Here is a 14,568-nt window from a genome sequence, read left to right as displayed (position 1 = left end):
GGTTTGAAACTAACAAAATTTATAACGAAGCGCACTCACTCACTTATGCACAATTTCCTTCCAAATTTTTATGACACGCGGAAAAAAATTTGGATACCTAGAAAACAAAAAGGTTCAATAGGCAGAATAGCATATGTGCATCCTTCATTTGGTGAATTATATTATTTACGAATGCTTTTGAATTTGAAAAAATGTGCATTAAGCTTTGATGATTTAAGAACTATTAATGGTGTTATACATCCTTGATATCATGCTGCATGTCAATCATTAGGATTATTAGGAGATGATAAAGAATGGATTGAAGCCTTATCAAGTGTTGTAAATGTAGCGTCGTCTCATCAATTGCGACAATTGTTTGTTACAATAATTTTGTTTTGTGATGTGGGAAATCCTCAAATTCTTTTCGACACTCATTGGCAAAACATGTATGATGACATTTTGTACAATTTGCGAAAAAATTTTGCGATTCCTGATATGATCATACCACAGGATGAATTAAAAAATTTTGTATTGTTTGAGTTAGAATTACTTTTTAATAATGCATCAGGTTCTTTGGCCAAATATCATTTACCAATGCATGATGCAACAAAAATGTTGGAAATTAAAAATAAACTTTTAAGAGAAGAATTAAATTATGATTGTGAAGAATTGTCAAAAAAAACACACATTTTTAAAATTGCAACTTAATGAAGGTCAAAAATTTATATATGATTCTGTTATAGATGTTGTAGATAAAAAAAAAGGTGGTCTATTTTTTCGTTTACGGTCATGGAGGCACTGGAAAAACTTTCTTATGGGATGCTATTATAAGTAAGCTTAGATCTGAGAGAAAAATTGTTTTAGCCGTGACATCATTAGGAATAGCTTCGTTGTTATTACCAGCTGGTAGAACAGCGCATTCCAGGTTTAAAATTTCTTTGGTCCTTACTGATTCTTCAATTTGTGTAATAAAAAAGAAAACTCATCTTGCTACATTAATTGAAAAAAAAAACAGATCTAATTATATGGGATGAAGCACCTATGAATCACAAACATTGTTTTGAGGCATTAGATAAATCTCTTTCAGATATTATGTCCCATTTAAATGGTTTAGAAAGTAATGTTTCTTTTGGTGGTAAACCTCTTTTATTAGGTGGTGTTTTTCGGCTAATATTACCTGTTATACTCGGAGGAAGCAAAGAGGATATAATAAAAGGAAAACTAATGAAAAATGTTTGAAAACTTTGAGTTTTAACGATACAACAACAACAACAACAACAAAGCCTTTTCCCACTAAGTGGGGTCGGCTATATGAATCCTAGAAGGCCATTGCGCTCGATTTTGTGTCATGTCCTCCATTAGATCCAAGTACTCTAAGTCTTTTCTTAGGGTCTCTTTCAAAGTTTTCCTAGGTCTTCCTCTACCCCTTCGGCTCTGAACCTCTATCCCGTAGTCACATATTCGAACCGGAACGTCAATAAGCCTTATTTGCACATGTCCAAACCCATTTTGTGTACGTGTTGATGCTTCACCGTCCAACATTCTGTGCCATACAGCATCGTCGGCTTTATTGCCGTCCTATAAAAATTTTCCTTGAGCTTTAGTGGCCTACGACGGTCACACAACACGTCGGATGCACTATTCCACTTCATCCATCCAGCTTGTATTCTATGGTTGAGATCTCCATCTAATTCTCCGTTCTTTTGCAAGATAGATCCTAGGTAGCGAAAACGGTCGCTCTTTGGTATTTTCTGATCTCCGATCCTCATCCCTAACTAATTTTGGCCTCCATTTGCATTGAACTTGCACTCCATATATTCTGTCTTTGATCGGCTTAGGCGAAGACCTTTAGATTCCAACACTTCTCTCTAAAGGTTGAGCTTCGCATTTACCCCTCATGAGTTTCATCTATCAACACTATATCGTTTGCGAAAAGCATACACCAAGGAATATCATCTTGAATATGTCCTGTTAATTCATCCATTACCAACGCAAAAAGGTAAGGACTTAAGGATTGTTGATGCACAAAATCAGTGAGGACTTTGGTACAACAGAAAGTATTAAGTTTGTGATCTTCACTAGATTGCTCTGGTCATTAGTGTGGATAAGTATGTAAATGGATAGAGATAGGAAAGCAAACACAAGATGTACGTGGTTCACCCAGATTGGCTACGTCTACGGAGTAGATGAGTTCTCATTAATTGTGAAGGGTTTACACAAGTACATAGGTTCAAGCTCTTCTTTAGTGAGTACAAGTGAATGATTTAGTACAAATGACATAGGTTCAAGCTCTCGTCTTCACTTGCCGTATCTGTCTCATAGGTAAATGTGACATCTTCTCTGGAAGTACTCTTACTCCATCCAGGGGTGGTATCTTTAACTGGTGGAGATGCACAAGGTAATGTATCAATTTCACTTGAAGCTTACTTGTAGTTTGAGGCTTGGTCAAGCGCGATACAAACCATGTAGTAGGAGTCCCCCAAGTCGCCGAGCTAGGGGATCTGCTGAAAGAGGTGACAGACAAGGTAAGCAATCAGAGCTCCAAGCAATTAGTCCCAGATCAGAAGTTTGATTTCGAGTTCCGGCTGATTGTTCTCATTCTCCCTATCTTGCAGGCAGCATGAATGATAAAGAGAAGAAAAGGAGAATACATGATATGAGATACTTTTGCTTTTGAAGAAGTAACTTTCCACAAGCTTATTCTTGAACTGGGCTAAAGGATTTTCTGGTTTCCTCCAGAGTATAAGGCCGACTGAAGAATTTGAGGGTCAAAACAAGTCCATCAAATCTAGAGTACGTTCGACCCTGCTGATATGGGATACTTTTGCTATTGACAAAGTAGTGGATGTATCGGCATGTGTTCTGTTACGCTTGTCTCCACATGCTTTCTTGTATCCTTCTCACTTTCCCTATCTGTTCATCAGGCAGATGTGGTATCTTCTCTAGAAGCATAAGATGTTGAAGATGAGTACTCGAGAGCAATGCCAGGTAAGTAATCAGGTAAGGGGTTCCAGGCAGTCAGTTCCTGACTAGGAGCTTGATTCCAAGTGCTGACTGATTACTCTCTTTCTCCTTGTCTTGCAGGTAAGAACAAGGCCAAAGGAAAAGATAGGGAAAAAGCATGATATGGGATACTCTTGCTTTTAACCCTGATGATATGAGATATTCTTGCTCTGGTGTAGCTTGTTTGCAAAGGTATTATCGGGGGGAAAGAAAGCTGAGTATTTCGAGAGGCTTCGTTGGGAGTGCCATCTCAGATATGAGGAAGGGTTGAGCATTTTTGCAGGTTTGCCTGTCCGTTGAGGATGGAGGTCAACGTATATAGGAGTTTCCCTAACAACAAGTAGTAATGCTATTCCTTTACCCTGCTTGGTCATAGCACGGTAGTGGGAGCTGCCAGCTTCACGTGTGTCAGAGCACTTTGAAAAAGTGGTCTGTGGTATCTGGAAAGCTGATGTTGCGTGTGAAGATTACAGACAAACTTTATCCAATGAGATCTGGCTCTCGAAGTTGAGAAATCGGTGCCTCTTCGGTTTTCGTACAAGCAATCCTGTCGGGGAACTGGCTCTCGAGATTCGGAGAACGGTGCCTTTTCTATTTTTGAGAGAGCAATCCTGCTGGGAGTCTGGCTCTCGAGATTCGGAGAGCGATGTCTTTTTTATTTTTGAGAAAGTAATCATATTGGGAGTCTGGCTCTTGAGATTCGGAGGACGGTGCCTCTTCGATTTTGGAGCAAGCAATCTTGTTGGGAGTGTTTTCTAGAATGTGAGTAAAGGTTGGGCATGTTTGCTAGTCTACCTTGGCACGGAGTACAGAGGATGACACACAGGGACTTTCCAATTATCCAGCAGTGGTGCTGTTCCTTTACCCTTGTGGGTAATAATATGGTAGTTAGACCTTCAAAATTTATGTGTCTAAACTTTGTTAATGCTGTTTCTTTGCAATTCTTTTACCCTTCTTGGTCATAGCGATGTAGTGGAAGCTGCAAGCTTCATGTGTCTAAACTTTGTCAAAGATCTTTGGCAAAGTTATCTGTGGTACCCATGAGCTGATGGTGCGTGTGGAAAGTGGATGATTGAACAGTAAGATTCACGTGCTTTCTACTTCACCAGAAATCTTCAACAGAATGCCCGTAATTTCAGCAAAGCTGAGTGTGCATGTGACAGGTTCTGACAAGGCTGAAAAAAGCAGGTGCCTCTTCGATTTCTGAGATCGGTTCTCGTAGTCTCTGAGCAGCCTAGGTTTTGAGAAAGCAAGCGCCTCTTCGATTTCTGAGATTAGCCTTCGTGGTCTTTGAGCAGCCCAGCTTTTGAGAAAGCAAACGCCTCTTCGATTTCTGAGATCGGCCCTCGTGGTCTCTAAGCAGCCCAGCTTTTGAGAAAGCAAACGCCTCTTCGATTTCTGGGCAGACGCCTATTCGATTTCTGAAGCTCCGTCAAGTGCAGATTTTTATGGAGGCTGGCATTAAGTTCCAAAGCACACTTGAATCTTCACCTGTAGAAGCTCCCTTATTGCAATTCTAAGATCTTGATTTGTCTGACCTCTTCTCTCTTCAACACCTTTGAAAATGTCTGGCCCTTCCGACCGTCGTTTTGACTTGAACCTTGTTGAAGAGGAAGCCACGCCTTGTCCAGACAACATATGGCGCCCATCCTTCTTATCCCCTACTGGTCCTCTTACCGTTGAGGATTTCGTGATGAAGAATGATATGACTGCTGCAGTGGTGGCCAGGAACCTTCTCACTCCCAAAGATAACAGACTACTTTCCAAACGGTCTGATGAGTTGGCTGTTAAGGATTCTCTGGCTCTAAGTGTTCAGTGTGCAGGTTCTGTGTCTAATATGGCCCAACGCCTATTTGCTCGAACCCGCCAAGTTGAATCATTGGCGGCTGAAGTGATGAGTCTCAAACAGGAAATTAGAGGGCTCAAGCATGAGAATAAATAGTTGCACTGGTTCACACATGACTATGCTACAAACATAAAGAGGAAGCTTGACCAGATGAAGGAATCTGATGATGAGGTTTTACTTAATCATCAGCGGTTTGTGAGTTTGTTCCAAAGGCATTTATTGCCTTCGTCTCCTGAGGTTGTATCGCGTAATGAAGCTCCAAATGATCAACCTCTGATGCCTCCTCCTTCTAGGGTTCTGTCCAGTACTGAGGCTTCGAATGATCCCTCTCCGGTGCCTTCTCTTTCTAAGGCTCTACCGACTGTTGAGACTTCTCCTAAGCAACCTTTGTGAAGGCTCCCTCTTGTTTGATTATTTTGACTCATGTATATGTACATATTTGTAACTTATCGGAGATATCAATAAATAAGCTTGCTTCATTTCAACGTATTATGTTAAATACACCAAAGCTTTCTTCACTGAGTGGGGTCGGCTATATGAATCTTAGAACGCCATTGTGCTCGGTCCTGTGTCATGTCATCTGTTAGATCCCAATACTCTAAGTCTTTTCTTAGAGTCTCTTCCAAAGTTTTCCTAGGTCTTCCTCTACCTCTTCGGCCTTGAACCTCTGTCCCGTAGTCGCATCTTCTAACCGGAGCGTTAGTAGGCCTTCTTTGCACATGTCCAAACCACCGTAACCGATTTTCTCTCAATTTTCCTACAATTTCGGCTACTCCTACTTTACCTCGGATATCCTTATTCCTAATCTTATCCTTTCTCGTGTGCCCACACATCCAACGAAGCATCCTCATCTCCGTTACACCCATTTTGTGTACGTGTTGATGCTTCACCGTCCAACATTTTGTGCCATACAGCATCGCCGGCCTTATTGCCGTCCTATAAAATTTTCCCTTGAGCTTCAGTGGCATACGGTGGTCACACAACACGCCGGATGCACTCTTCCACTTCATCCATCCAGCTTGTATTCTATGGTTGAGATCTCCATCTAATTCTCCGTTCTTTTGCAATATAGATCCTAAGTAGCGAAAACGATCGCTCTTTGGTATTTCCCGATCTCCGATCCTCACCCCTAACTCATTTTGGCCTCCATTTGCACTGAACTTGCACTCCATATATTCTGTCTTTGATTGGCTTAGGCGAAGACCTTTAGATTCCAACACTTCTTTCCAAAGGTTAAGCTTCGCATTTACCTCTTCCTGAGTTTCATCTATCAATACTATATCGTCTGCGAAAAGCATACACCAAGGAATATCATCTTGAATATGTCCTGTTAACTCATCCATTACCAACGCAAAAAGGTAATGACTTAAGGATGAGCCTTGATGTAATCCTACAGTTATGGGAAAGCTTTCGGTTTGTCCTTCATGAGTTCTTACGGCAGTCTTTGCTCCTTCATACATATCATTTATAGCTTGGATATATGCTACTCGTACTCCTTTCTTCTCTAAAATCCTCCAAAGAATGTCTCTTGGGACCCTATCATACACTTTTTCCAAATCTATAAAGACCATGTGTAAATCCTTTTTCCCATCTCTATATCTTTCCATCAATCTTCGTAAGAGATAGATTGCCTCCATGATTGAGCGGCCTCGCATGAACCTGAATTGGTTGTCCGAAACTCGTGTCTCTTACCTCAATCTATGCTCAATGACTCTCTCCCAGAGCTTCATTGTATGACTCATTAGCTTAATATCCTTATAGTTCATGCAATTTTGTACGTCGCCCTTATTTTTGTAGATAGGCACCACAGTGCTCTTTCACCACTCATTTGGCATCTTCTTCGTTTTCAAAATCCTATTGAAAAGGTCAGTGAGCCATACTATACCTATCTCTCCCAAGAGTTTCCATACTTCGATCGGTATATCGTCTGGGCCCACTGCTTTTCTATGCTTCATCTTCTTCAAAGCTACAACCACTTCTTCCTTCCTGATTCGACGATAAAATGAGTAGTTTCTACACTCTTCTGAGTTACTTAACTCCCCTAAAGAAGTACTTCTTTCATGTCATTCATTGAAAAGATTATGAAAATAACCACTCCATCTGTCTTTGACCGCATTCTCTGTAGCAAGAACATTTCCATCCTCATCCTTGATGCACCTCACTTGGTTTAGGTCCTTTATCTTCTTTTCCCTTACTCTAGCTAGTTTATAGATATCCAACTCTCATTCTTTGGTATCTAGTCTCTTATACATGTCGTCATAAGCCGCTAATTTAGTTTCTCTCACAGCTTTCTTCGCCTCTTGCTTTGCTCTTCTATACCTTTCACCATTTTCATCGGTCATGTCCTTGTATAAGGCTTTACAACATTCCTTCTTAGCCTTCACCTTTGTTTGTACCTCCTCATTCCACCACCAAGATTCCTTTTGATGTGGAGCAAAGCCCTTGGACTCTCCTAATACCTCTTTTGCTACTTTTCGGATACAACTAGCCATGGAATCCCACCTTTGGCTAGCTTCCCCCTCTCTATCCCACCCACACTGGGTGATTACTTTCTCTTTGAAAATGGCTTGTTTTTCTCCTTTTAGATTCCACCATCTAGTCCTTGGGCACTTCCAAGTCTTGTTTTTTTTCCTCACTCTTTTGATATGTACATCCATCACCAACAAGCGATGTTGATTAGTCAAGCTCTCTCCCGGTATAACTTTGCAATGACAAAATAAAGGATAAAGTGAATAGTACCATGATTGACTTTTTAGTGTAAAAATGTGGTTTTTCGTTAAAGTGAACAGTACCGGAAACTTTTTGTTAAAGTTCCCTATAATAAATGCTTCTTTGAATAGTTCTTATTTGTGGTTGCATTTTAAAATATTTTATCTAAAAGAAAACATGAGATTATCAAAAAATGGATTAAGCATTGATGAAAAGATAAAAATAAATGATTTTGCAAATTGGATTTTACAAATAGGTGATGGAAAAATTGTTGAAAGTAGTTTAGATGATAAGGACACATCTTTGATTGAAATACCTAAAGATTAGATAGTTCACTCTTTTGGAAATCTGTTTTTATCAATTTTTCTTGCAACTTATCCTGATTTTGAAAATTGTTTTGAAAATTTTGCCTATTTGAGAGAACGTGCTATTATAACACCTCGAAACACAACTATTACAGATATAAACAATTATGTTATAGATTTGTTACCTGGTGAACAACATGTGTTTCTAAGCTATGATTCTTTGTGTTCTTCAAATGGAAATATTGAAAATTTGGGAACATTATATCCTGTTGAATTTTTGAATAAATTGGATTTCAATGGTTTACCTACACATAACCTAATTTTGAAGATAGGAATGTCAATTATGCTGTTACAAAATTTAAATCAATCTTTGGGTTTGTGTAATGGAACTAGATTAGTTGTCACTCAGTTATTTAGCAGAATTATAGAAGCTAAAATACTTGTTGGAAACAATAATGGCCACAAAGTATTTATTCCGAGGATCACTCTTACAGCAACAAAAAATAAGTGGCATTTTATTTTTAAAAGGCGTCAATTCCCAATTAGACCATGTTATGCAATGACTATTAACAAGAGCCAAGGACAATCTTTGAAACAAGTTGGTTTATACCTTCCAGAACCTGTTTTCACTTATGTGGCGTTATCTAGAGTTACATTAAAAGAAGGTCTCAAAATTTTGATTCCAGATGAAGAAAATAATGTAAACAACTATTCTCCAAACATAGTTTTTAAAGATGTCCTGCAAAATTTGTGATCAAATTGTGTCATCCACTGCATATACGTTGTTCAAAATGAACCATATTCTCTCTGCGAGTACTATACCAACCGTTTTACCAATTCTTTTCCTTTTTTTATTTTTGCTTTCTTATCAGCTATTCAATCAGGACAAAATAATGGTGCATGCATTTGCTGCTGAGAAAGAACCGCACGTGCAGTCTTTGGAAAAAGAGACCACTCCATCTCTATTGCTTGCAAGGAACATTTATGGAGCAAACCTTAAGGTGCGTGGTAATTAACTGGACCGATGATCACAAGCTAAGAATCAAATGGATTCAATTCTGTCATCATTCAGCATATAGTTCATACCATTTCATTTTTCCTTTCCTACTTTCTTAATTTATCATCCACTACATATGGTGTATTCAAGATGGACCATTTTCTTTACCTGCATTCTATATTTCTTTCGGTCCAAAATTTTAGTAGCCACGTAATCTTGCTCATTATAGCACTTATTTGTCATTCTCATTTCTTGCTCCAAAATTTATTACACTAATATCATATGCCTTTAACTTACAGCTTAATAAAAACCTATGAGAACCATGGTCATATCTAACTGAGTTGGTTTGTTTTCATTTCCATTCCCTTAATCTATATATTTACGACAACTAACAGTGCCAAAATTTTAGCATAACAATGATTTGCTTTTTCTGTTCTTTCTCATTTGGTTCAAAATTAATGTTCAACTAATCTCTACACAATAATAAACTCTGTCCTACCATTGTTCCCATCTAAACACATCTACTTAATCTAAGCCCTAAACAAGTTCCTTTCTAACCAGATGCTTATTTAACTGCTTAAAATCTGTTTGATTTACGTTTCCCATACCCAAAAAAAACAATGTGATTAATGCCAAAATTACATAAAGAACAGCGTTTATTCCCCATTGCAATAAAACCCTTGCATCAGTTTCAATCCAAGTGTTTTTGTTGCTTGCATAATAAATTAACCAATTATGATGCAGCTTTTTGACATTTTGAAACATTTGGAAGCCACCCTCACAAAATTTTCAAAATTTCGTTTCTTTTAGTTTTTGCCTGCTCCTTTATGTAAACAATTTGGTTTTCTTTTTGTTTCAGCATACAATCCTCTTCCTTTTTTGCATCTTTGCTCTGCATGCTTTAAAACCGTTTCCAGCTCAGGTACGCAATTTCACCATTTTCTTTTACATTTTTTCTTAAAACAATCTTTTATTTTTTCTGCACTGAGAAAATTCTCTTCGTTATTGGATTCAACATTTTTCCAATTTCATATTCCATAATCTGCATACATTCTTGCTGCATAACATTTAAAAAAAAAAAAAACAGCTTTAACAAATGATTTGCCATCTATCTAATACTTCATAAAAACATATGCATGAAAAGATCGTCTATACTTATAAAACATATTAATATAAATCTCCTTATTGCTAAAAATTAGGTTTTGATAGCCAATCATCTGCTCTGTTTCTTCTGTCGACACATTTGTATAACTACCAACGGTATCTCAAAATACTCAGAAATTTCAATTTTTTTTCGTTAATGTTTTATGCAGCCTCTCCATAAATGGGGGTAAGACTAGCCGACATTCACCTCTCCCAGACCCTGCGTAAAGCGGGAGCCTTGTGCACTGGGTACGACCTTTTTTAATGTTTTAGGTTTAAGTTCTACCTTCACTAATGCTTCTCTTCAGGGAAATTGGCTTTTACCAATGTATGCACACACTATCTTCATTTCATTTGCTCTGAACGCATGTCCAATTACCTTTTTCCCCACTAATGAGTTAACCAGGACATCCAAAGCATTGGTGAACATACTGTCACCAAAAATGCACCCATTCCACATGCCTTAATTAACCCAAACAACATTCAAACAATGAATTTTTTTTCGAATTCTGTTGTTCCTAACATGTCCTTTATTTCAATTAAATCATGTGGAGACAATATATATTTACTTAAAATATCTACATTTATATTTTTGGATGTCCATCTTAAACCCTTTAGTGGTTAACCAAGTAATTTGACATGCATCAATAGCACATCAAACAAAGAAAGTCTTTGTGTATAAATTTGTAACAGCCAATTTCTCTTATAAGGAAAGATGGAAATGATGATTGTTTATCTACACCAAGTGAGTTCTATCTTATCCATCTTTCAACATTCTTTATCCCCATTATTACAACAAAAATCACCATAAGACTGCGTTGCATGTCTTCTTCCACTCTACTCCCATTTTTTTTATCCATTTTGAATGCAACTTTTGAATCTTTTTCACCTTCTATTCTACTCATTTAATAATGCTTTGCTTGAAATTTGACAATCATTTTACCCTCTTATTCATGATTCTCCACCACAAGTTTACATTGATATCATAACACTTTTAACCCAATTTTATGATTAGTGTCTCATATTTTGTTTACCAATGTTCATAACTAAAATTGACCACACAGACGTAGCTGCAGGTATGTCACAGATCACATCGTTTTCATCTGATTAAAAACCTAAACAATGCCAAAACAAAGAAGAATTCCTGATTTCGTGAATTTTCTTTGTGCTCTCTGCTTCGACGACCGTTCTGCATCTATTTAAACCTAGAGTTTTTTTAGGAGACTCATAAAATTGGTTTCCAAGATTTCCAAAGTTGCAATCAATGGACCAAGAATTCACTGTGATTATACTTTCTGTTCGACCTTTCCCGGCTAAAAGAGTATTTTGCATTTTGGTTGCTCAGTTAATAAATCTGACATTTGCTAGCACCTGTGACGCTGCTCTTATATTTTCGGTAAGTTTTATGTCCTGCTTTTTTCCAGTTTTGAAATGCATTGATAATTGTTGGATTAAAATAGATTTATAATTATTGGGAAGAAATGAGACAATTCGTTGGAATTTTGCAAAGCTTTGTCCTTCTGTCTTACAAACAGGGAGAGGAAGAAAGAAAACATTAGTTTAGATTACATTTTAAAAACTTTTCATGTTGTTGGGCATGACTTCATATGTTTTTCAATGTTTTAATTCCAATTTAATAATGTGGTTTAATGATGTGATGCTGATTTAGGCCATAAATTCAGAAGCTTTTCAATTAGCCAAGTTTGCAACATGGCTGAAATATGCTAAATGTAATCCTCAGACATCATTTCTCACTTTCATTAAGATATGTGCCTGCCTTCTCAGTACAAAATTGGCTTACATATCATTTTACACCATATTCTCATGTTTTTTATACATTTTTACATCCAGTAGTTTTAACACCCACAGCAACGCGCATACATTATTGCTAGTATCATCTATTTACATTATTCTACTAGTGGCGTTTGTCTCGTCCCAAGTCTTACACCACTTGCACATGAGATCTGTCTATGGTCAAGTAATTATGGGAGGGTTATAAATTATAATCACTTAAGCACATTGGAAGTGCTTCTGCATGAAATGAATTATATTGAGAAATGTAGAAACGATACTATGCAAAAGGGTTGGGAAATACTTGGAGTCTAACATTACTCATTAGAGTAAACTTCAGGATTCCTTCCTAAATTTGTAACCGTGTTTAGAATCATTTATGAACTAAAATTTCGTCAATTTACATCCTTAAATGTAACAAAACGTTCACCATTGGTCTGTTTGATCAACGCCGTCAAACTTTCGGTCTTAAAAGACAATGTGCCGTCCACGTGAGCTGTTTTCTTGGGGTACATCGGGCAACAAGAGGAAAATCACCCAATGGTGCGATCTTTTCCATCAGAAAACACCTACTAAATACCTTCATATTAAGCTGTATAATTGTTGTTAAGGAGGACATACCGTGTGAGTTATGAAAGATTCTAAACTTTCATAACCAGTAAGTTTTTTATCTTATTTTTCCTAACGTCAATGCATGAAATTGAAGTTGAAGGTCATAGGAAATTGAAGTTAAAGGTCACAAACCGTGTGAGATTTTTAACATAACCGCGGGTTTCTTTGGCTACTTCTTAATTTGATTAATTGACTTAACTGCAAGACAAGACAAGCTGAGAGTGAGAGAGTAAACCACGGATTCATACTTAATTACAGAGCACGTACTTTGTGGTCCTTCATTCTTGTCCATTAACTGGTGTCTAATTTGATTATTAAAAGTTGAGAGAGGAGCGTTCAATGCCATGTGAAGAGCATGGCGTGCTAGACGATGTACAATACCATTAGTGAGTCCTCTCACTTATTGCTTGAAAAGAATTGAGTCAAAGTCATGGATCTTGGGCCTTAGATTTGAGTGCATATTATCTGTCAAAGATGGGCACCTTGTTGCTTTTGGGCTAAAAACTAAAGTATTGTATTTACATTATTGTTTTTACTATTCAGTTTTTTACGAAATGATACAATTGTTTACGAAACAGTTACAACTGTTTTGAAAGGATAAGATTGAATTCAAACAGTCATAACTATTGGTTTAAGCCATTATAAATATTGTCGTAGGATTAAGCATATCATTCAATTCCAACGTTCTCTTCCTATTCTTTCACTAAGAAATACACATCAACTCGGCAAGTATCCAAGTTCAAGTGCAAGAACTTAGATTAGATAGTTGTATTCTGCAAGATAGACGTCCAAGAACTACTGCACAAGTGTGGGATATATTTCTGTCTCAAGAGATTGCTACTGTAAGCCTCTATATTCCGAAAACAAGTCAGTGATATCTATTGTGATTTCATTTTCAACTTCATTTAATTATTCATATTGTGGTTTAATTATATAGCTGAATTAGATTTCTATATAAACTGTGTAATTGTTATACATATTATATAATCCATATTTGATTGGTTCTAAAACTTCATAGGAAATCTGAGAGAGAGATGGAAGGCATGATATTCTCTGTATGAAGCAGCTGCAACTGGTGAAGTTGGCTTCTTGGAAAACATTGGACACGGTCGTCTAACAGCTGATCTCTTTCGGAAAACGTCTAAAGAGAACAATATTCTTCATATCGCAGCTGAATTAAAGCAAATAAACTTCTTCAAAAAAGAGAAAATAAATCATGAATCTCCCCGGTATTGGGCAACCAACAAGAATGGTGAAACTCCTCTACATGTTGCTGCGAGAGTAGGATGTGATAAAGTACTAACGTTCCTCATTGACCGCACAATATCGCTACCTATTGAAGGAGTTGATCCAGAAGAGCAACCAATTGATGGTGAAGCTTACAAAAAGCTACTCCGAATGACTAATTTATACAGCACTGCATGTTGTTGTTCGATACTATCATGCTGGAGTATTGAAGTTTTTGATCCTGAATTGTGTTGTTCATGTTATAGCACCAAGGAGTCATCCTTGTTCCTAGCTGCTAGAGCCAAGTCTACCAGCATTGCTGGTTATATTTTGAACGAGACTCCCGTTCATATATCTCCTTTTCAGCGAACAAATGGTGTGACAGCTTTGCACGCCGCAGCCACTCGAAAATACTTCACCGACAAAGGTAATTAACTTCATGACATTGCTTGGTACTAGACCCTTCTTATGCACGGAATCCCATCAACATATAACTGTAGCATGATCCATATCGACTGTATAATCAACTTAGTTATTGAGTATGACATATTGACAGTCGATAATATATCAATATCCTTAACTGAGATATGAATCCCAGTCCAGCTACCGTTGAGCAAGATCCTTCTTAAGCGACTTGTTACTTGGTATGCCTTATTTTCGTATGTATACTTGATTCCCACAACAAAATTTTTAAAGGCCTGTTTGGTATTATACTTGAATTCAATTTTTTAAACTCAAAAGCAATTTTCAAGTTTTAGGCATTAAAAATTTGTTTGGTATGACTATTTTCAAAAACTGGACTCAAGACTAACTTAAAAACATAATCTATTATCTAAAAACATAAAAAGTGAGTTTTTAGAGTTTTTAAACTTAAACTCACTCTTTTCTTTTTTCTCCCTTCTCCCCTCTCACTCCAAATCTATCTCTCTCTTTTCTTCTTCTCTCTTTCTTTTTTT

This window comes from Malus domestica, chromosome 05, assembly GCF_042453785.1.
Source record: "Malus domestica chromosome 05, GDT2T_hap1".
NCBI lineage: Eukaryota > Viridiplantae > Streptophyta > Magnoliopsida > Rosales > Rosaceae > Malus > Malus domestica.
This window is presented reverse-complemented; position numbering follows the sequence as displayed.